The sequence below is a fragment of the Pleurodeles waltl genome, chromosome 10, assembly GCF_031143425.1.
Source record: "Pleurodeles waltl isolate 20211129_DDA chromosome 10, aPleWal1.hap1.20221129, whole genome shotgun sequence".
NCBI classification, from domain to species: Eukaryota; Metazoa; Chordata; class Amphibia; order Caudata; family Salamandridae; genus Pleurodeles; species Pleurodeles waltl.
In genome coordinates this window covers 376,921,177-376,943,743 of record NC_090449.1, presented here as the reverse complement: position 1 = coordinate 376,943,743, position 22,567 = coordinate 376,921,177, and positions in this window count along the sequence as shown.

Sequence of the window (22,567 nt, the reverse complement as noted above, 5' to 3'; positions counted from 1 at the left end):
ACTTTTGCCTGTTGTCAGATGTGCCACACTTGCCAACAATGAAACTGCAGGACCCCACCAATGACAGTTGAAGTTCCATACTTACCTGTCCAAGATAAAGTATATATACACATTGTGAATGGCTGGAACAGTGGATGGCAAATGTATGGAGTAGCTGATGTTATTTAGCAGCCAATCAGACAGCTCCCTGTTTATAGGGGATGCACATGGTAATCCTTGGAAATCAAGACAGTAACATACCCTAGGCCATTCCTCTAACTTGGCCAGTGCACACACAGGAACCCCCAGACACTCAATAAACTTAGGAAAAACTAGTCTTATAGAAACAGGACTTAGGCCCTCATTATGAACTTGGCGGTAAACACCACCGACCGCCGTGGCGACGGTGACCAGAAGACCGCCAGTGGCAGGAGACTGCACACCGCCGAATAATGATGCCAAAAAGTCACACCTCCAAAAATCCTGTAACCTCCACCCACCGCCAGGGCCTACGCCAGCGGAAAGGCAGTACACCCCACCCTGCAACCGCCATACAGACAAATCCTCAACCCAACAAATAATGACAAACAAATCAGCGTGGCGGATAGTGAATGTTGAACGACCATTGGCGGAACGCACTGCTCGGCCAGCAATGGGACCCACCAACATCAAATGCACACATTGGCAAGTTTGAAACCCACACACCTGACACACATCCACAACACTATGAAATACACACATACACACCCCACAATCCTTTGCATCGCCAATAGAACGACAGATATTGACAACACAACACGCATACACTGAACCCAACATCACACAAGTCACACACACAAATAAACCACCAAAACACATACATACCTCAAACACGATCACAAGCCACACACACAACCACACAACAGCACCTCCATCAGTACACCCACAACACACACCATGGCACCCCCTAAGCAGCCCGCTTCACAGACAGGGAGCTAAGGACCATGGTGGACAAAATACTCAGGGACCAGCAACAACTATTTGGGGCACAGGTGCAGCAGACACCCGTGGCCAGGAAGATGGAGATTTGGCAGACGATTGTCAACAAAGTCAACGCATGGGAAACTATCCATGCACAAGGGACGACATTCGGAAGAGATGGCACGACCTGCGCAGGAAGGTTTGGTCAATGGCGTCCAGGCACAACATCGCCGTACAGAAGACTAGTGGTGGTCCCCCACCTACTCCCCGTGAAAAATGGGAGGAGAAGGTCCTGGCAATCCTGCACCTGCAGGGCCTCACCGGACTCACTGGAGGACTGGACTCGAGTAAGTCAACTACAATACCTTAACATTCATCACACCTGTAATGCATGTATCACCCCATCCCTCTCAGTACCTCCAGGACCCCATCCCCTACCCACTCCATAACACCCACATCCAACTTCCCTGCATGCCCCCAATCCCACAAACAGACCACCATCCAGCCCCCTGTGCACAGTCATCTACCCCCGCATAAGTTCCCAGTGGCACTACAGCACCCACAATGCACCTCCACCCCCACATAAAATGCAACTAAATGTACACAAAGGGACCTTGCATGCCACAATAGTGGAATATAACCATCAAATAGTGCAGAGCAGTGCTGCAATAGCTGAAACAGTACCTGACACCCACCTGTCTATTCCCCCACACACAGGCACCACTACCCATGCCACCCGGATGGAGAAGTCAAGGAGTGCCAGCACCCGACCTGAAGACAGAGGCCCCACTCAGGAGAGTGCAAAGGGATGCCTTGAAATAGAGGAGCTCCCTGTCCCATCACACAGTCCTGGACTCTCACCCTCCAGCAGCCCCACCCAGGATACCATTGACACCCCTACCACCTAGCCACCATCGTCAGCTCTGGCCAAGCAACCCCACACCAGTGTCTCCCGGCCACGGACTGGCAGCCCAAATGTACAGAGGCAAGAGCCTCCACCCACCAACAGGCAGGATGACGAAGGGCCAACTGTCAGTGGGACTGCCAGACCTGTGCAGGAAACACAGGCAAAGGGGGCTAGGCCCAGTGGGAGGGCAGCAGTGGCCCAGGGGGTGGCCAAAGGATGGATGCAGCAGCCCAGGAGGTGATATCTGAGGTCCTGTGAGCATACCACCATACATAGGAAAGGATGGGCCAGATCCTGGCCACCTTGGGGCAGAATCAGAGGCTGCAGGTAGCACACCACCAGGAGGCCATGGAACAATGGAAACAGCTCAGTGCCACCCTGGCCTTCATTACAGGGGTGCTGCAGAACCCGTACCACAACCAGTCTGAGACCTCCACCCACCTGCAAGCCCTGGCCACTAGCCATGACACTGTCCTGCCTACAACATCTGCAGCAGCTACTGGACTGGTGGCACTGCCAGTGGACACACAGGAAACCAGCCCCCCTACCCCTGCAGCCCACCTTCACCTTCACAAACGTGCCCTCATACCCAGATATGGCACTGAAACACCAGCCAAGACCAAGCCCAGTGCCAGCTAGTGACTCTGCCCTGAACTATCTCCCTTGTGGGCCACTGAGCTACCTTGTAGACATGCCACTGACATCACACCATCTTCCAATCGCCACATGGACTAAAACCCAGTGCTACCAACAGCTAAGCATATGTATCTGAGTATGTATTTGCACCATGTGCCCACTCCCTTTCACTGTTCCAACACTTATTGTGACATTCAATAAATACACCTATGCCCTCAAATCATATGTCCCTCATCAATATGATATGTCCATTCTAAGGGGCATATTTATACTCCGTTTGCGCCAAATTTGCGTCGTTTTTTTCGACGCAAATTCGACGCAAAACTAACTCCATATTTATACTTTGGCGTTAGACGCGTCTAGCGCCAAAGTTCATGGAGTTAGCGTCATTTTTTTGCGTGAACACCTTCCTTGTGTTAATGAGATGCAAGGTAGGCGTTCCCGTCTTAAAAAATGACTCCCAGGCATGTGCGTGGTATTTATACTCCCGGGCAAAAATCACGCCCGGGAGTGGGCGGGGCAAAAAACCCCGCATTTGCGCCTCTTTTTAACACCTGGGTCAGGGCAGGCGTTAAGAGACCTGTGGGCTCAGAATGAGCCCAGAGGTGCCCTCCCCTGCCCCCAGGGACACCCCCTGCCACCCTTGCCCACCCCAGGAGGACACCCAAGGATGGAGGGACCCATCCCAGGGAAGAAAAGGTAAGTTGTGGTAAGTATTTTTTTATTTTTTTTTTGTGGCATAGGGGGGCCTGATTTGTGCCCCCCTACATGCCACTATGCCCAACGACCATGCCCAGGGGACACAAGTCACCTGGGCATGGCCATTGGGCAAGGGGGCATGACTCCTGTCTTTGCTAAGACAGGAGTCATGTTAATGGCGTCTGGGCGCCCAACAAAAATGGCGCAAATCGGGTTAAGATGATTTTTTTGCCTCAGCCTGACTTGCCCCATTTTGGGACGCCCAAACGCCAGTTTTCCCTATGCCGGCGCTGCCTGGTGTACGTCGTTTTTTTTCACGCACACCTGGCAGCGCCGTCGCTAATTTTTTTGGCGCAAAACTGCGTTAGAGCAGTTTTGCGTTAAAAAGTATAGATATGGCCCTGAGTGTGTATGCATGAGACAGTTAATATCATAATCAGACCTTTAATGCAGGAGGGGATCCAACGGACTGTGGTGTCTGAAGTATGTCACACTGTACCCAATATTGGGTTTCCTGGCACATGCCACCTCAGTCATCAGTTAGCATTGTCACTGACAAGAAACACCACATTACTTATCACAAGAGTTAGACTGAAACTATGCAGTGAATAACCCAGCATCATTGAACAATACCTTAGAGTCACTAGAAGTATAGACAGATTATCTGGGTCCTGGAGTTGAGATCCTCCCCCTCTTCTTCCTCACCATCACTCTTATCCCCTCTCTGAGGTTGCATGGCTGCTTGAACAGCACCCACCTCTTCCAGAAGGGGGGTAGCTTTCCTCACAGCCAAGTTGTGCAGCATGCAGCAGGCCACCAATATCTTACAAACCTTGTCAGGGATATAGCACAGGGATCCCCCCACAGAGATGGAGGAAACAAAATCTAGCCTTCAGGAGACCTAAGGTCTGCTCAATCACCCTCAGAGTACGTCCATGGGCCTCACTGTAATTCCTCTCTGCATCTGTACTGGGATTCCTCACAGGTGTCAGGAGCCATTGCAAGTTGGGGTAGCCAGAGTCACCTGCAAAAGTGGTCAAAAGAGGACTTGAACAAACTGCCTTAACTTGCATGCAGCCTGGCTGTCAGCTATGAACTGATCCAGTGTCATACACACTCACCTATGAGCCATCCTCTGTCCCCTTGTAGTTGTTCCATTATGTGTGGCACACTGCTGTTTCTCAGGACAAATGAATCATGGACTGAGCCTGGGAGCCTGGCATTGACATGCCATATGTACTGATCAGCAATACACACCAATTGTACATTCATGGAGGGATAGTTCGTACGATTCCTATGCACCTGTTCATTCACTCTTTGGGGTATGAGAGCTATGTGGGTTCCATCAATGGCACCTATCACGTGGGGAATATTAGCGAAGGCATAAAATCCAGATTTGATGGTGGGAAGTTCAGCTCGTTGGGGAAACTGGACACATGTTTGAAAGTGTTGAGTGTAGGCATCCAGAAATTTTGACAGGATGAGGCTGAACATTGGCTATGACATCCCAGCAGCCATGCCCACTGTCACCTGAAATGAGCCCGTAGCAAAAAATGGAGCACAGATAGCATTTGCACAGTTGTAGGGATGGCATGCTGATTTCGATTTGCCAGTTTCAGAACAGGGTTTATTAATGCACAGAGGTCATGGATTGTAGCTGTCCAGACAGTGAAAAGCGCAACGGGTGCAACTGCACCCGTCGCACAGCTACCACACCGCCGGCTCCATTTGGAGCCGGCTCCTGTGTTGCGGCCGTGATCCCCGCTGGGCCGGCGGGCAGAAACTAGCGGGGATCTCCTAATGGCCGTGGCGGGCGTGCGGCCGCATTGGCGGCCGCCCGGCAGTCCAACCTTAGCGGGTGGCTTCAGCTGCCCACCAAGGTTGTAATGACCCCCTCTATACTGCATCAGAGGGGCATGCAGTGGTTGTTGCAGTGACCCTCCCATTGTGACACCCATAGCATTTGAGCCTGCCCCAGATGTTGTAGACTTCTACCTCATTGTCACCACAAACTGACAAACAACTTCCCAGGGGCTGCATGGGTATTCCAAACTGTTGAGGAATGCCCTGATTCATTCTTGTTTGAAGTTACTAATATGTGTGTGCCATCACAAGGCACACACACGGTCAAAATGCCATGGTAGTTTACTTATGTTTAAATAGTTATACCTCCCTGCACATTGACTGATTTAAATTTCAGATGCATTGCCAATAGTGTGTGCCCAGCCATTGTTGGCACGGTATACCATTATTTGTCCATGGAGGGATAAGAACATGCGCATGGACATATGCCTCATCACAGACACACTTGCTCTGTGCTCCAAGGATGCATGTGTTGATAAAGGTTGCAAGTGCCAGTGATGAAGCAGATGCATGGCAGCCCCATACTGTCAGTTAGATGCGGCAGGCCTGTGTTACTAAATCAGCACATGTGTCTGTAGTAATAGACATAGTTTGAGGAGTATGTGATACACAGTGTACCGGAAGAGGAAAGTGATAGTAGTCTGGACCCAGTGCATAGTCAAGCTACCTTACATGGCCTTGGCCAATGACATAAAGGGACAGATTGAAAGACAGTGGTGCAGCACCAAGTGCATCACTACAGTCCTTGTGGCCCTCAGTGCACCTCTTACCCCCGCCATCTGTGTGCCTAATCAGAATTAAGGCACAGCATGATGCGGGTAGGCTCCAACTGCATCTGTTTATATGTAGGAAAATGATGTACTCAGCAGGAGTTGCAACAAAACAATTCATCACGACTTCTTCTGAGTACATGGGGGCCCATCACATGCATTTATATGCCCCGATATAACACCTGCTCTCAGCAGCTGTTCAAAGTGCATGAAATATGGAATTTAGAAATTTCTCATTTTTCCCAGAGGCTTTTACATTTGTCGCAAACAGGTTATATGCCGCAGACCTCATGTTGTGCTATCCAAAACCAAATTGCCCTATGCATGCATCACAACACTTTGTAATTGGTGTGCAGGGAAGATGGCACATCTGCCCTGCCTCAGCTTTATTATATTACATTTGAATTTCAGCCCTAAGGTGCTGCTGGGGCTCTTCATATAGGCAGCATACGACATGTCCATATCCCTAAACTTGACATGCTGCACTCAACCGTATCAGCACCTGTCATGCACATGCAAATAATGGACTTTGTGTGGAAATGGGATACTTACCAACTGCTCCACCAATCTCAATGCCCAGGTGATCCAGCAGATCGTTTTCCCTTGTGATGAGGCCAGGCCAGCGATGTTTCAATTGGTGGCTATTCCTTCCGGTGGAAAAAACTCTAGTCAGGTGGGGAAGCACCTTGCCCCACCACAGCTTCCTGGCTCTGGGGGGTAGCCCTGGATGACACAGCCTTCCAGTACCAGCATCATGGGGAGGTAAGTTTGTACCAGCCAAATGAAGCCCCCCAGCTAATCGGCTGACATGCTGGCCAGTCTTGTTTCCTCTGACATAATGCATTGCAAATACAGAATAAAAGACACATAATACACAAAAAGCTACAGGACACAGCACAACAACACTCCAAATAGTCCAAATCTCCAACAGCACCAGTGCCACACACCCTCACACAGTCAGGGACAATAAGACTGTGAAATGAAAGTGAAAGTAGACTCTCTGTAACATGAACGCAGGCTCAACATCCTGTTTAATCACTTCCTGGGCCTGTGCATCGCGTTTCCAGTCATGTGTCATTTATTTTTATGCATGACTGTCATGTGTCAATTTCTTTCTATTGTGCGTGAAAAGGCCTTGCGGACATGTGATAGATGCTCAGGGGCTAGGTGGATTTTCATCTTAGCAGAAAAATATGGTGTATGCGTGTGCGTGTACATATTTGACTCATGATGGTCATGAGTCAAATCTTTCCCCATTTTGCATGAAAAGGCCTGTCAACCTGCAATAGATGCTCAGCGTCCAGGCATCTTTTATCTGTGGAAAAAAGAATGAGGTTTAGGGTTTTACATCTATATTTCTGACACATGATGGTCATGCGTTGAATTTCCCCCTTGGTGCGTGAAAAGGCCTGTGGATGTGTGATAGACACTCAGGGGCCAGGAGTCATTTTTCTGACGTTGCAAAGTGTAGATTTAAGCTGCTTGCATCATTATTTCTTGATGCATGACTCGAACTTATTGAGTTTTTCAATGTAGGCCTTCAGTGCACCCAGATTCACTTACCATGTCACATGGGCTATGCAAAAATGTAGTAATTATGGTATGGCTACATGTGTGTAACAATCCATTCATATCTTTACGGTGACATTGGTATGTTGAACCTATTGGTTTCAGTCTGCTGTATGTGATTACTCACACCTTGTGCATATGTGCATATGTAGCTACACTGTGTCCACATACATGTTAGCACGTGAGTACTATGAGCATACACATGTGTTTCAACATTTATTTGTGGGAGTACTACATTGTTATGTCTGACATACAACTTTTCAAATACACATAATATATGATGGCCTATGTCCAAAACATAGTAAGGCATGTGAAAGCCATGACAATATGTACTTAGAGGATGCAGTGGACTAGGACTGGGTTGACATCAAATTACTCCTGCCAATTTGTATTTTCATGTGTGTCCACTCTGTGGTGTGTTGTTGGTTTTCCCTTCATAATGTTCTGCTAGATGTGTGACATATAGTTCCCCAAGCATCTTAGTTGCAGGAGATGGTATGTACACATGTGTCACTGAAGGTTGCTATATGCCACGAGTGTGTAAAGATATGTGTAGTGTCATTTCAGTAGTATATGACCACAGTAGTGTGTTCATGGGATTTGAAACCTCACATAACTATCTTCCTTCATGGACGCATGTTGGACTTTGACAAAAGCCTGTGTAGTCCTATCAGTGCCACCTATATTTCTGTGTGTCGGAACACATGTGAAGGTAGTTTCTTTCAGTCACTGATCTTGTGCTACATATGCCCTTACATTTATGGTAGGCTGCCTTTTGTTCAGAATCCTTTACACATTCCCATGCCTGAGGAATTTCAGTGGTCATGTGTGCTGCGATATGTGGTATATGTGTGCATGCCACCAACTAGGACTCACATTTGTCCACATCATGTTTGTTATGACTGTAACACACAATGGCATACCACTGTGTAGCAATGTTGTAGTCTGGCAAAGATGGCAGCCTACTCTTCATCACTACTATGAGAGTTTGTATGGCAACACACACCCATGGTTGCATGTGAAGGGGCAGGTTCACAGAGGTCCAGTTTACTCAGGCTACTGTGCACATGCATCAGGCCCCTTACAAGGTAATAAGTGTATGTAGCCAGAGCAGTGGTGTTAGAGTGTTTTGAGTGGAGATCTAGCCTCTTTATGATTGCTACTCAGCAGAACAATGTACACTCCCCTGCAGACAGACACATGCACCATTGTGATCAAATGGACCAAGATATCACATTTTCCTCTGTGGTACTTGATGTTTGCCTTACCCTCTCATGTACAGAGGACTGGGTACTTGCATGTGTAGAACATGTCTCATCTTTTGATGTCCTTAGTATTTTCCATGGGAAGCTTGGTTAGGGGTTGTATATCTGTTGTGACTTCTATGCTGGGAACATGCAAGGGTACAGATGGTGTTATCTGTCACTGCCTCCTGTCACATTGGTATGCGATGGGCAACTACCAGGTTATGGTAATGGCAAACATAACTGGGTTATATACTGATCTAGCCACCCTCTCTGTACATCTGTTAGATGTTCACATGTAGACATTGATGTGTTGCACATTCAGTATTGGTCTATGTGTGTTCCTTCTCCTTTTTTTTACGGCATTACTTGTAAGGTATGTATTGTCTCCTACATTGCTCCCATTCTTTAGGCTGCTTGCGCTTTGTACACATCTTCTGCAGCAACATTGTCTGGTCATACATGGACAGGACGCAACATGTGACTTGTGTAACTTATAGATGTACACATCTTCTCCTACTTGCTGCATGATAGTTACTGTCCCATTGACGGTATTTGTGAGATGTAATGAGTGTCAAACACACATGACATTACACCTACCACAGCACTTATTTTGTCTCCAAGTAACCTCCCATGTTGTATTTGCAAGTATCTGTGGGTATCTCTCAGCTGAACATCCACATCCTCCGTTGAACATGGGTATGCATTTCTTCCAGCATGTCACAACCTAGATAACTCCTAACATGACTGAAGAATGATGAGGCGTGAAATCATCTCACTGCTGTTGATTTCATTAGCCAAATGCTCCCATTCATTTTTTAGATGGATCTCTGACATTTTTTAACATTGCTGGACATAGATGCACATCCGCACCTGATTGTCATGTTGGAGCCCAAAACATGAATGGGATAATTTGTAACTGTTGCTACCTTGCACTGGTTCTGGCATGTGAGTGACAATGAGTGGTGCGTATTGCTATGTGCTGTGTGATGTTGTTATTGACCATACTACGTAACCATGCTGACACATGTCAAAGATTTTTGGTACTTCTAACCCTTTGCTACCTAGGACATACACCCGTACATTAGTCTTCTCATGTTTATCTGGAATTGCTGTAGGCGTGTTTCAAGACAACAGATTTGTGTGAAAAGTGTGCATCTTATGTATATAGGGAGTGTAAAACACTCTGCCTACATTCCACCCAGACGAATAATTGGTGGTGCATTGTTCCATTTAATTCTTAAATCCTCACAATGGGTCATATGTTTGGCTAGTGATTCAGCACCCATAGCTGCTTCATTTGTCTGGTAACCCATAGCGCACTACAGAGCCAACGTGTGTGTGCCATAAGTGAGGTACAGTCCACCATGTGTTAGGGTTGTGCCCAATGGCAGTGCCAAGATATAATCCCATGGATACACTTTGCAGGCTCTGCCTCTAATGTTGGTTACAATCCCTGTACAATTACTTAAGGTCCATAGTTACCAATGATGTCCCCCCCGTTGTCACATATACACCATGCAGGCAAAGCAGCAATTATCCTGAGATGTGACAGTGTTCCATTCCTACATCACTTAAACACCATTTGATCACAGCCCCTACCTTAAATGTGGCCCCTTGCATACATTCTGGTAGCCATGACACTGATGTGTGGAAAGTGCAGGGAATTAGCTCCTTGCCCACTTGACAGCACAATATATGTTGTGGTGCATGTATCTATGCCTTCAGGAGTCACATGCCCATGAATTGCATGTCACTGATATGTGAAATGGAGGCAGTAGCCCCTCTTGCATCACAAACGATGTTGCTACCATACTTGTAACTATTGTGTTTCTTACCTGCTCCCTGAGGTTTGAGTTACATTCCAATGGTATACGCAGTGGAGAATGAGTAGACCAAGGAGATTCAGGTGCAAAGTATTTTATTTGCGCTATTTACAATGTGATGATGATAGTCCAGTGACTATGTATAAAAGTTCTCTACTTGGTGGAGACTCCTGGTAACTACAGCAGTGTTCTTTTGTTCCCCCTTTAAATTAGCTGCTCCATCATCATCATCCTCTTCCTTTGGGATGTCAACCTGTTCATCCCAGGAAACATTTGTACTTATGCATGTGGTATGGAAGATTGCACATGCCAGTATGATTTTTAAAAACCAGCGGTGGCGCATACAAGAGGTTTCCTTCTGCCAAGGCTAGGCACCTGAACCTTCACAAACGATGTTGCTACCATACTTGTAACTATTGTGTTTCTTACCTGCTCCCCGAGGTTTGAGTTACATTCCAATGGTATACGTAGTGGAGAATGAGTAGACCAAGGAGATTCAGGTGCAAAGTATTTTATTTGCGCTATTTACAATGTGATGATGATAGTCCAGTGACTATGTATAAAAGTTCTCTACTTGGTGGAGACTCCTGGTAACTACAGCATCATTTTTTGGATGGGAACATCTTCCTTGCATCTCATTGTCGCAATGAGATGCAAGGTGGGTTGGCACTTCCTAAAAATCGTGCTAACTCCAATATTTTGACGCTTGATGGGTCTAGCATCAAAATATAAATATAGAGTTAAATTAGCGCCGCTTTATCATAAAAAAAATTACGCTAACTTTCCATAAGTATGGGCCGCGATCTTTTTAAAACTCAGATTTCTACTTGTGTATGTTGGATTTTTGTTGTTTTGGTCTTGTTTGATTTAGATAAATATTGTCTATTTTTCTAAACTGGTGTGGAGTTCTTTTGTTGTGTTTTCACTGTGTTGCTTTGTGTGTTAGGACAAATACTTTACACATTGCCGCTGAGATCAGCCTGACTGCTTGTGCCAAGCTACAAAGGGGGTGAGTGGGGTTATCTGAGCTGTGTATCTCCCTTACCCTGACTAGAGTGAGTGTCCCTACTTGGATAAGTTAAGAAACTGACTGCCAACTGTAGACCCCATTTCTAACAATAGTGATTAGCAGTGACAATAGGACTAGTATTTGTACTTGACATGCAGTGATTGGGGTACACTACGGTTTCACTGCAGACCATTACGTACCAGCATATTGTTTTTCTCTTTCTGATTTTTTTTTGCAACTCTTGAGTGTGGGCCATAATCATGTCTCAGTCTGGTGAGCCACCAGCAGTAGCTGCAGATTTGGTGTTTGATCAGGAAAGGTTGGAGTTCTACACAATGCCTCAGCTCAAAAGGGTTTGCAGAGAGTTCAAGTATTCTTTTAAAGGCCTTTACTGCAAAAGACATTGAGGGCCTGGCTGGCAGCGAAGAAGGCTGGTGAGCAGACAGTGGAGGAGGAGGAAAAATTCTGCACTTGGGAGGGCTGGAGGAGTCAGCATCGCCTGTGGGGCAGGCTGCTAGCCTAAATGGCGGAGGAGCTCCCCCCAGAGTTGTCAGCATCATTTCCTCTCCAAGCCTTTTCTCCAGATGAGTTGGAGACTAGGCAGAAAGCCAGGAAGCTTGAGTTCGAGCAGCTGAAGCTCAGGTTAAAGCAGGAGAGAAAAAAAGCTTTGGGGGAAATCAGACTCAGCTCTTTTAGCTGATGAGCTCAGTCTGATGGAGCTGGACCTGAGAGCCAGGAGGACTGGGTCCAGCATAAATGGTGGCAGCAAAAGTGTTACATGGAGTACTGTGGGAGAAGTGCACATGCCCAGAGACTTGGTTCCCAACTTGAAGGAGGGGGTGATATACCTCAGTAGGTTCAGGTTTATGAGGTTGCTCCAAAAGTGTGCAGGGTCCCTGAAGTGGATTAGGGAACTGTCACTGGGAGTCATATTCCTAGTGGTGGAAAGTACACTCTGCTGGCTCTGGGTGAGAGGGAGAGGGGTTCCCCTTTGGTAGAAGTCTTGGTAGTGAAGTATGGAGACACCCAAGAAGAGTATGAGTTGAGTGTCAGTGACATTCAGATACTGTCACACTAGTCTGAGGAGTTTTAAGGCCCTGGATGGTGAGATGGAGGGTAGTTTGGTTAACACATGTGAGGGGCTGTGTGATGTGACTGCTGGAGAGCAATGTTCAGTCCTTGTTTTCTAGAGCTATGCCAACACCAGGCGGAATGTGAGTTATCTGACCCCAGGGAACATTCACTGGAGGCAGACCTCTGGGTGAGTACCAGAACATCCATAGAGAAATCTGGGGGTGCTCCTTAAGGAAGTGGCTCAGATTTTCCCCACCCAGGGGAGTGGGGGGAGGTTTGCAGTAACCAAGGTAGGTCCCAGTGTAGTAGGATGGGTGAGGGGTCCCCTGTCATGTCTCGGAGGATAGGAAATGGGGATGGACCGGAGCCCAGGATGCCCGAAACCAAGTCCCAGAGCCTGGAAGGTTGCTTGAGGGAACACCTGCGGGAGCCTAGCCTGTACCCTAAGACCATCTGTTGAGAGGGACTCAAAGGTGTCAGGAGAACTTGGGGGGCAGCTGTCACAAGCCTTCCACCAGGTCTGGTGTCTGGCAGTACCACTCCTGGGAAGAGGGTGCAGAAGTCCAGATGGAGGGGTGAGAGGGGGAGACAGTCCCCAGTGGAGAACCTGGAGGGTCAGGAGTCAGCTATGAGGTCAGAGCTCCCCAGGAATTACCCTAGTGATACCACTTCTAGTCTGGGGGCTCTATGCCCTGACAGATAGGTAAGGGTTAGGAGACCAGCACCAGACAGACTCTTGTGCTACACAAGAGGAAGGTGTTTCCATTGAGGGGGTTGGAATATTCCCCAATAAGTCCTGGCTTGCCGTGCACAGGCCCAGCCACAGTGTACAGACCCTAGGTTGGAAGGCCAGGTTCAGGTTGTCCCCCGGAGCTGGAGGGGGGGGTGACTGCTAACAGTGTCACTACTGTGTTATCTTCTGGAGGTACTATATTTGATGGGGGTTGCAGAACTCTGGAAGGAGGCAGAAGAGGGAGAGACTCACCTCTGACCCCTGTTCAATCCAAGGGTACAGCCTCTGGGTTGGGAGTCCAGTTACAGGGTAGTGGCCCAGGCACTGGTGGGAGAATTGTGCAGGTCAGCTGGCAACAGCACCCTGACAGTTCTGAAGTTTGGGGGTACCACTCCAAAAAGAGGATACAGAGCCCTGAGGAGGAAGGCAGGGAGAGGAAGGGCTCGCCCCTGGCCTCTGTTCAACTTAAGTGTACTGACCCTGGGCTGGAGTGCCAGTCTCAGGATACCACCCATGAACTGGTAGAAGGAAGAGTAGACAAAGGATGACAGTCACCTGGGGCTACCGACCACCACTCAGAGAAACAACAGAGACTAGAGAGCCCTGGAAGGGCAGGAGCCTGGCTCTCATCACTGACAGCTGTCAGTGGCGAGTGTGTGTTGCTATCCTTGTGTACTGGGTTGCCCTTGGGTTGGGGACAGAAGTCAAACCACAGGGGTGGAGTGGGCCACACCACTGTGGTGGCCACGGAGGTACTTTAAGCCCACTGGGATACATCTGTGAGCAAAGTAAGGTTAGCTGCTTCACAGATGGTATCTGCAGGTGAGTAGAGCGGCCCTCTATGAGTTAGCTTAGTGGGCCCTGAGATTATGGACAGAGGGATCCAACTAGGTTCAGAAAGGTGTAGAACTGGAAGACGCCCTTTCTGTTGTGGGCCATGGTCCATGATCTATCGCCCCATTCATGGAAGTCCATCAAGGTATTGATTGGTGTCCCCGGCTTTAGGCTGGTGGGGGTTTGAGTTGGACTAGGCCCTCTTTGCAGGGTCATCCCCAAACGTTTTGCCTCCTTCCTCCTACTTTTTCTGACCTGTTTCTATTGGCTTTTGGACTCCGGCCACTTTAACACTGCTAACATGTGCCAAAGTGCATGTGCTCTCTGTCTACATTGTATGGGTGATTGTGTTATCCATGATTGTCATATCTGATTTACTTGTAAGCCCCTAGTATAGTGCCCATAAGTACAGAGACATCACTGCCGACATATGTGTTTGCTTTTGCAGACTAATCCATTACCCTGCTCATGGCCTTCAATGACTAAGCACGCTTACAAACATCAGGTATCTAATGCCCCAGCAATCTGTATTGTGACGTGAGACACAATATAATATCACATACCTATGTGGCTTCAGACTTACTGGACCAACTTGATCACTCTGTGAGATTGACTCACTGCACATGGCTCCTACAGGCAACTGCTATAGCACAAACTTCACCATTACACTCGAGTAACAATCAAGGGGCTGGTATGGTGGGTACAGAAAGTGTATTCCTTGTCCATGTGTAGAAATGTGCATCAATAAATGCAGACTCATGCCACTTCATGGGGTGAGTTCTGTGGTATGTAACAGTGGCACATAATGATCCTTTGGACATGTATGTCTACACTACAGAGATGGCATCCAACATACAAAGGCATGTATTGTACTGTTTCTGCTATGTGACCAAGCTACTGAGTCACATACCATGGCCTCCAAGGAATCAGCACACTATCTGTACTATGGGACTGTCATTTATGGAATAAGCCTGTACAGGACAAATATGACCTGTGTGAAGGTGACAACAGAGCTGTAGGAGTAAAGGACCTGTCATGAGTCTAAGACACACATTGCCAATGAGTCAAAATGCACATATGGACTAGATTAATGATTTGCCTCTGTACCAATTCCTAATCTAGTGAAAGGAGTGAGGCACTCAGGGCAGGTTTTACCACTAGAGCATCACATTGGCCACATGACAGAATCTTCAGGAATACAGGGAATGGGAACAGAGCCACAGTTGCATAGCAATAGTGACACTCCTACAGCCTGGATAAGGTCCCATACTGGTAGATACATTTGACAGTCCATGGTCTCCACAGGCTAAGCATACAGAACCTACATGACACTCCATTCCAATCACCTCCATGTATGACAGTACAACACATGGGCATCAGAAAGTCAGCATGTGGTGTGTGTGGCAACCTGAAGGGCACAGTGAGTTATGATATGCCTTCCACAAAACAGTTTAGTTGGGCCTGATGTGGTATGAAAGATTTGTGGCACTATACACACTGCTCACATGATTCTCAAATGACTCATAGAAGATGAATACACAGCTCATGCTGTCATGCACATACATGCTGCCCAACATTTACAACAATCATGAGGAACGAGATGGCATGGAATGGCAGTAATGTCTCTTTACCTACTTATGTGCATCCAACACAAGAATGATCCAGGACACCAAAAACCTAACAATCCACAATGTGACCGAACTTAAGATATGGCACTGGCCTCCAATACCTGCACATTATACATCCCATTGATGCCACTCAGACTGCAACAGCAGACACACAGGAAGTCTAATTGACACATAGGGGCACATTGTAGCCTGTGAGGAGGAAAAGAATAGTGAAGTACATATAAAATTGTACACATGAGTTACTTATCTGCTCCTCTGGTGAGACATAGAGCTGTCCATACAGGGATAGAACCTCATTAATTAGCCTCGCCAACTCCTCTGGAGAGAAGACAGGGGCCCTATCGCCTGCTGGTCGTGGCATGATTGCTCCCAGAGACGGCACATAGCTGTGATGTCTAGTGTGTGTCATGTCTATACAGTCATCATCATGTATGTTCCTGTGGACACACTGACTAATATTAGAAATCATGTCTTGTCATACATAGCTACCCCTAGGAGATGGAGGATGCGGCAACCTCCTGTCCCTCATCCATTGCCAATCATTCAGACCCTGGAGCAAAGGCACATCATCATGTATTACCACCTGGATAGGAAACATTAGTGGACTTATGTTGTCAATTGGAGCCAGATCTGATGCCAAATATTAGTTATCCATCCAGCCTACCACCCATTGTAAAAGTCATATCAGTATTGTACTTCCTAGCCACAGGGCCCTTACAACAGAAAGTGGCCCTGTCTGCTGGTATGTCCCAATCTGCGTTTAGTTTGGTATTGAAGAATGTCCTCTCAGAAATGTTGAAACACCTTGACAGATCTATCCAGTTTTCCAAAAGTGAGGATTTAGCCTGTGTGAAGGCTGACTTTTATGGATTAGCCTACCTCCCACATGTGGTGGGGGCCAGTGATGGTACACATTTTGGCTTGGTGCCACTGCAGGCCAATGAGTACGTTTTTTGTAATAGGAGGAACTTCCCTTCCATCAATGTGCAAGTTGACTGTTTGGCAGAGCTTTACATTTCACGTGTGTGCCTGTTATCCGGGTTCAATCCATGATTCCTTCATAATGCAGAATAGCACCATACCCCAACTGATGTCCAATCTGTACACAGAGAGGCCCTGGCTGGTTGTCAAGTCACATCTGTCCTGATTATGTGTATGCAATGTCAGGTGCTACTATCATGAAGTCAGTGTCTCATTGTTGCACAAATGTCCATTCTTTAACTGGAGACTCCACCTGTCCAAACCGTCCTTGATTGTTGACACCACTAAGAAATCCAAATACAGCAGGTGAAGTCTGCGTCCATAGAAAAACATAGCATGTAGTGGAGTGGGCTTTTGGGCTCCTGAAGGCCAGATTTAGGTGTCTGGACAGGACTGGTGGAGCACTCCTCTACTCACCCGGAAAAGTGTGTCAGATCATTGTTGCATTCTGCATGCTCCACAACGTCGCCCTGCAGAGGAATAGCCCATACATCTCAGAAGAGAGGGAGCCTGTAGTGCCACCGGGTGAGACTCCTGAAATGCCAAGTGAGGATGATAGTGATTAAGAGGAAGCACCTGACTTGCATGAAGAGCTCATTAACAGCTACTTTTGATGAGTGTATGTCATGTGATGTCATGCCTGTGACTGTAAATGTTGCTGTGAGAATGTGTGGAGTTGAGTGTTTTAGAAACAACTAGTGAGCTGATACACAGCAATACTCAGCCAAATAATGCTTGATGAAGTAGATTTTGGCATATCCACACCTTGATGATTTTGCTTTGTTTGTGTCAGTTTCCTTGCAATGTAATTTCAGTTCCTGATGCTTGCTATGTGATTTGTGTAATAGGTATGTTTCCAAGTCTATACTCCTTGTTTTGTGTATGTACAGATACCTTCACCATGACATCCTCATGTAGGCATTTCAGAGTTGTGACGTTGGCAGGTATCTCATACTGTTCCAACATACAAAGTGGCCATGGATTGTTCCAGGCAATGTAGGTCATAGATTTGGGCAGTGTGAGACCTGTGCCCAGACAGCTTGCACAGTGTTTGGATAGAAGGTCAGAAGTGCACCATGAATCTGATTTGTGTACTGTGGTGGGCTGATTGCATCATGTGTGTCACCATGTGGGCATGAAATATGTAGTCTTAGATTGCGACCAAGTCATTTTCCCTTCACATCCGGTAAACTCTATTCCTGTGTGACCTGTATGTAGCTGTAGATGCGTTTCATCATTGGAGGACACAGTGCCTGTACCAGAACACTGACATATGTTTGTGTCATGCCACCAGATGCATGGTCATTTAATTGAGATGGGCTTGTGATCAGGGACTTGTACTGCCATCTGTCTGTATCTTGGAGTATGTGATGCTGGGTTACTTTGGTGTGGTATGTGATAATGGTCAAGCTGCTGACATCATTCTCTTCAATCTTTGCCTATTCTACAGAACAATGTCTGACAAATACCTTCCTTCCTTGGTCTGGGGGGCTGTCCTTGAAATATTTACTTTGAATCAGTATGAGCCACACATTCATGTTTCAAGAAGTCCAGACATATAGGCAACTAATGGGCTGTGCACTGAAATAAAATGTGTGGTGTGACCAGACCCTTGTACTGATGTGTCTGTGTGTAATGATTGTAATCCTGAGCACAACACTGTGGGGCATATTTATACTCTGTTTGCGCTGGAATTGCGTCGTTTTTTTTTACGCAATTCCGACGCAAAACTAACTCCATATTTATACTTTGGCGTTAGACACGTCTAGCGCCAAAGTCCATGGAGTTTACGTAATTTTTTAGCGTAGACACCTACTTTGCATTAATGATATGCAAGGTAGGCGTTCCCGTCTAAAAAATTGACTCCGAGGCATGTGCGCCGTATTTACACTCCCGGGCAAAATTCACACCCGGGAGTGGGCGGATCAAAAAAAATGACGTACGGCCGCTTTTGCGCCGTTTTTTAGCGCCTGGAAAAGGCAGGCGTTAAGGGACCTGTGGGCTCGAAGGAGCCCAGAGGTGCCCTCCCATGCCCCCAGGGACACCCCCTGTCACCCTTGCCCACCCCAGGAGGACACCCAAGGCTGGAGGGACCCATCCCAGGGACATTAAGGTAAGTTCCGGTAAGTATTATTATTTTTTTTTTTTTTGTGCCATAGGGGGGCCTGATTTGTGCCCCCCTACATGCCACTATGCCCAAAGACCATGCCCAGGGGACAGAAGTCCCCTGGGCATGGCCATTGGGCAAGGGGGCATGACTCCTGTCTTTGCTAAGGCAGGAGTCATTTCTATGGGGTTTGGGAGTCGAAAAAAATGGCGCAAATCGGGTTGAGGCGAAAAATTTGCCTCAGCCTGACTTGCCCCATTTTTTGATGCCCAAGCTCCATATCCCCCTACGCCGGCGCTGCCTGGTGTACGTCATTTTTTTCCACGCACACCAGGCAGCGCCGGCGGCTAACGCCGGCTAACGCCGGCTAACGTCATTGATTAAATATGGCGCCCGCATGGCGCTTCAGAATGGCGTTAGCCGGCGCTAATTTTTTTGATGCAAAACTGCGTTAGCGCAGTTTTGCGTCAAAAAGTATACATATGGCCCTGTGTACCTGTAACATGTCCCTCCTTGCACAAGTAGCTTGTCTCTTCATCATACGGCTCACATGGTCTTACATCTGTACATAGTAAAATGTAGAAATTAAGCAAGTAGACAATGAGTTTGTGATGGGTGAATTTATTACAGTGCTGATGCAGGAAATACAATTTGGTTAGAAAGGACCAAAAAACAAGTGAATGTGTCAGTCAATATGAATGAATCATTGGAGAAGATGCCACACCATTGGGAGTCTAAAGTCAAAAGTACTACTGACATTCGAACTGGTGGGAGGTTGAGGATCTATCAATAGAGTGGATACGTGGTACACAAAGGAGGCCTTTCAGGAAAAGGTCACTTTTTGGTAGTGGTGGGTGTCCTAACATTTGCACCTCCAGGATTCTTTGCTGAAACTCCCTGTTTGCATGGGGGGGTCTGCTACTACAGAGGCAGGGGTGTCTGGGGCAGGTTATTCCTCTGCCAGGGCCTCTCTTCCAGTGGCTGATACCAATGTTGGTGTGTCTGGTGTTGATGCGCTAAGGGAAGGGGAAGATTGGATTTGAAAAGCCCTACTCAGGACTGTGTATATATTCCTCATCACCCCTGTTAGGTAGCTCTTATTGGTATGGTGGACCTCCATCTGTTCTCACATGTATCTGTGCATGTCCCTCTGTAGCTGCTTGAATTGCTGGCGTTTGGTCAAGGCCTGGCCTGTCACACCTTGGGACTCCTGATAAACCCCAAGACGTGGCTGAGGGTGTCCTGGCCAGGCGCAGCCCCAGTGGCCTCACCCCACTGGCTTAGAGCATCCTTCCCAACCACCCTACCCTAATGGCCATATGCTGTTGCCACAGGGTGCTCTCTCCCACTGGATCCTGGAGCCTCATTGTCCAAAGTGTGGTGCTGCAACTCAGGATCCTGGACTGGCGGGCACAAGACAGTAAACACTGCTTGGTACACAGGTTGGTAGGCGAATGGTTGCCTATGATGTTGAGGCAAATGGGCTTGGAGGTGTTGATGTGACCACAGTGAGACTCACTGTTGGTGTCTGACTAGGATGCCCAGATGGGACAGAACCGTCCTCTACATCAAGAAATCCAGGAGTGTCTTCTACACTGAGGACTTCATCTAGTGGGGTAGTGGCTGTCTCTTCTGTGGCCTCTGTATGCCCAGTGGCAGTTCGACCTGTTGATGTGAAAGATACAATGTTACTGGTTGTTTTGTGACATCTACCTCCAAAGGTTTAGTGTTACATTAAGCATAGACCTTGTACAAAGCTAAGTTGCATTTAGTCCCATTGTGACAAATACCCATGCTATTGGTTGTATTGACATGACATTAGTGGAGCATGCTAGATCTTTTTAACTGAAGCAGCTGCTTAAATGGGCAGATCATTAGCCCTTGAGAGGATGGCCTGAGAATGCCATCTTGCCACCAGTGCAGACAAAACAGTGGCTATGCAAGATATGGCTTTGGACTTTTTGAGGCCTACTTGATTGTACTGCAGGGAGACGCAGGAGTTTGTTGCATATGAGACTGGTTTCATCATGTGGTCAGTGCAGTGTGTATGTGTCTGCTGCCCTTATCATTCTGGTTATGCATCTTGAGGCCTTTAGGATCATTCTTTTACACGCTGTGTAACCTGTCCTTTCTGTTCTTGATTGTTTTGTTTAGGGTTAGCCGGTCAAGATGGAGCTAGGTAGCCAGACACATCTCAAACTTGAGCATGATCTTTATCATGGACACTCCCAGCTGAGTAAACTTCAATTGAGAGTCAGCAAGCAAGGATATTTGGACAAGTGAACACTTAATCTGGTATTTTGAGTTATAGAAACAGTACCTCCTGGGAGTTGCAGTCATGTCACTCTCCATACTGCACACACTTGATAAATCTTATAAATCTTATCCTCTAAGGAGAGCAAACTTTGTTTGAGAGTTCACAAATAGATGGATTTGGGCAAGTGAACACGGTTTTTCTGGTTGGAGTTAGAGAAACAGGGGCTATTGGGTTTGCATTCTGGTCACTCCTTCTACTTCCCACCACTATACAAATGGTATCCACCCAGGTGAGTAAACTTCAATTGAGTATTAACAGACATGGGTATTGGTGCATGTGAACACTTGGCTTGTGTTTGGCATTAGAAAAACAAAGCCTCCTGGCCTTAGCAGTGATGTCACTCCCTCTACTGCATACACTTGATGAATTTCATCCCCCCAGGTACGTATACTTAATTTGTGAGTTAACCAGCAAGGATATTTGGAGAAAAGAACACTGGACTGGTGGTTGGAGTGATAGTGACAGAGACTCCTGGGAGTTACAGTCATATCAGTCCTTGTATTACACACACTATACAAGTATTATCCCCCTAGGTGAGTACACTTCATGTGTGAGTTACCAAACAGGATTCTTTGGAGAAAAGGAATAGTGCCTGCTGGGAGTAGTAGTCATGTCAGTGTCTGTACGACACACACTTGACTAATGTTATCTCCAAAGGCGTGTACCCTTAAATTGATATTGAACAACCAGGGGTATTTGGACAAGTAAACACTGGTCTGGTGTTTGGAGTTATAGTAACAGTGCTTGCTGGAAGTTACAGTCAGATCAGCCCTGTCCTACACATACTATACAAATCACTGTGCTGATGTTTTGAGTTAGAGGAAAAGTGCCTCCTGTGAGTTGCAGTCAGGTCACTGTCTCTACTGCACACACTTGACCACTGAACACCACCAACGTGAGTACACTACAATTCTGAGTTCACTAACAGATGTATTGTAGCATGTGACCACTATGCTGGTGTTTGTGATTACAGGAATAGTGCCTGCTGGGAGCTGCAGTCATGTCAGTACCTGTACTACACACACTATACAAATGTCATTTCCCCAGGTGAGTACACTTCATTTGTGAGTCAACAAAAGGGCATTTGGAGAAGAGAACAATGGACTGGGGGTTGAAGTGGTAGTAACAGAGCCTCCTGGGATTTGCAGTCATTCCACTCCCTGTACTACATACACTATAAAAATGTCATCACCCCAGGTGAGTACACTTCAATTGTATTTTGCCCAGTAGAGGTCTTTGGAGAGGTGAACTGTTGGTTGGTGAGTGGAGTAACAGTAAATTATGCAAAAGATGAGTTGTGAGAATGCATGACACAGCATTTCTGTTACATTTTATTGTGATATGACTTACCAGAGTCTACTCCCCCAGGTATTACTGTTAAGCCCTCAGGATGCAGGATGGCGAAGTCCTTCTGCTCCCATGGAAAGATAT